Source organism: Dasypus novemcinctus, chromosome 2 (genome assembly GCF_030445035.2).
Source record: "Dasypus novemcinctus isolate mDasNov1 chromosome 2, mDasNov1.1.hap2, whole genome shotgun sequence".
Classification (NCBI taxonomy): Eukaryota; Metazoa; Chordata; class Mammalia; order Cingulata; family Dasypodidae; genus Dasypus; species Dasypus novemcinctus.
In genome coordinates, this window is record NC_080674.1 from 27,632,142 (window position 1) to 27,634,548 (window position 2,407).

Consider the following 2,407-nt stretch of genomic DNA (forward strand, 5'->3'; position numbering starts at 1 on the left):
TCTCAGTTAGTCTTTCTCTTTTTTCCTCTTATCCAAGTATCATTAATCAAAATACCCTCAACTGAATGTAATAAAATCAATTAGTTTACAAACATAATCTTTCTTTTTGCAATTCATAAAATATTCTCAAACTGTCATAAATACTAATATTTGCCAAAGAGAATTATTCTTGTAAATAGCTTAGAGATTTGCTAGTCATATTGACACTTAATTCTAAACAATTTGAAATAATGCCTTGTTATGATATTGAGATAGTTTGAATATATGAGAAACATTTTTAAGAGATTCTTTAAAATTGAGTGAGTTATAGATTAATTGCCTAAATAAAAATTAAGGTACTACAAAATATCATTTAGGCGGCTGGCAGCTCTGGGTCATGAGCTCTGCATGGGTGGTAGTGCCATCTTGTCCACTGAAACTCAGCCAACAATAAACTGTTTGAGTTCCTCTGTTGAAAAACTTTTTTCAATAATATGTACATGGAATTCTCCTGAGTGAGCCAACCCAAATCATAGTCTGAGGTAATTTAGTCATTTTAGCAACAATTAGGATAAGAAAATTGTTCCAGGAACTCATCATTCAAAAAGAGTCCCCCCAATGAGAGGCTTTGTCTGTAGGTGGGGTCCCAGTGTAATGTCAATGAAAGTGAGAAGCCTAGCACTTTGTTAGAAAAGTGCATCTCATACTTTGAAAGTGATCCTGATTTGCTCTGGCTGAACTTTAATGTGTTTAGCACAAATCGAGCTACAGGAAATGTTTGTGGCTTTCTGGAAAGAACATGAATCCTGACACTAGCTACATTCTGTATTATTGGCACTGCAGTCTGGGAAAAATTCTTCAATGTGAAAACATTTATAGAGAAGGTCAACACATTGGTTGTTACTTTGATCTTACTAAAGTATAGGATTCCAGTTTTGAAGACTTGGTCAAATAATCGTCAGGGATAATGAAGGACAAATTAGACCATCCTTCAATATAATTATCCTGTGTGAAACTTAATACTCCACATGTTAAATATCTTTCCATCCAAAAGGGTGGCTTGTATGTTGAATGGGTGAATCCATAAAATTTTCATAGCACATGCTTATCTTACAAAATAGAAGTCAACAACAGTCAAACTGTGACACAAGTTATTTTCAATGTTGAAAATACCAAACCTAAATGTCAGAGCTCAGAATCTGAGGAAAATCTGGAGGACAAAATTTGCTTCATAGCCCCTGGTGTACTTCCTGATTCTTTGAACACCATCATAAGAGTTAAAACAAGTTATGCTCTGAAGATAACAAACTTGGAGTAATTGAAGTCAAGCAATGAGTATAGGTAATATGGCCAATTCCACATTCCACATTCTGCATCCCATATTACTCATCATTTCAGTCATTATTGCAGGTGCAACCCAGAGTCCTTCTTATTTACCTAAAGACTCAAGATCATTATATTTCCTCCCATTCCTGACCCTGGCAAGATTTTTAAAGAAATGTTTGGAGACCAGAATGAAGATACTCTGCCCTGGAAGAAGTATGGCATCTACTAAAAGCAAAGCAAAGAAGAAACTGACTATAGAATTGATAGAAAATCTGAAGAGAGTTTCTCAGTGATGGGGATAATTTATTTTACCTTCAATGTGACCTTGTAAAGATTCATCTCATTCTCTACTTATTATCTGGAAACTTAGTAAATGGAAACTGAAACTATAGGTCCTTTGAAAAAAGGTCCCTATAAGAGCCACAGACCTTCATGTTGAGGGGTACACTGAAAAACTAAAAGGGCCCTTTGGAGAAAAGAATGGAGTTATTCTCACTGAATTATAAAAGCAGACATTATGTGCAAAGGTTATCAAACAAAAGTGATAATGGCAGTAGAGTTAATATTATTGAGAGTTGTGGTAACTCCCTGAGAGATCTATGGTTGCTTTTTATTCTCCTCTGTAAAACAGTACAAGTTTTTTTTGTTTTTTGTTTTTTTTAAATTTTATTTTATTCATTTTTTTAAAAATACTACATTCAAAAAATATGAGGTCTCCATTCACCCCCACCGCCCCCACCCCACCATGCCCCCCACAGTAACACTCTCCCCCATCATCATGACACATCCATTGCATCTGGTGAGTACATCTTTTTTCATCGCTGTACCCCATGGCCTGTGGTCCACACCATAGCCCACACTCTCCCACGTTCCATCCAATGGGCCATGGGAGGACATACAATGTCCGGCAGTTGTCCCTGCAGCACCACTCAGGACAACTCCGAGTCCTGAAAATGCCTCCACATTTCATCTCTTCCTCCCATTCCCCACACCCAGCAGCCACCATGGCCACTTTTTCCTCACCAAAGCCACATTTTCTCGATTATTAACCACAATAGTTTATGAATAGAATATCATTAAGTCCACTCTAATCCTTACTGTA

At 36.6% G+C, this 2,407-nt stretch overlaps 1 pseudogene; it reads left to right on the forward strand.

The window, feature by feature from the left end:
• Nucleotides 1–387: 387 nt before the first annotated feature.
• LOC101419334 (interleukin-13 receptor subunit alpha-1 pseudogene) lies at nucleotides 388–1,598 on the forward strand (annotated as a pseudogene).
• The last annotated feature ends 809 nt before the right edge of the window (nucleotides 1,599–2,407 follow it).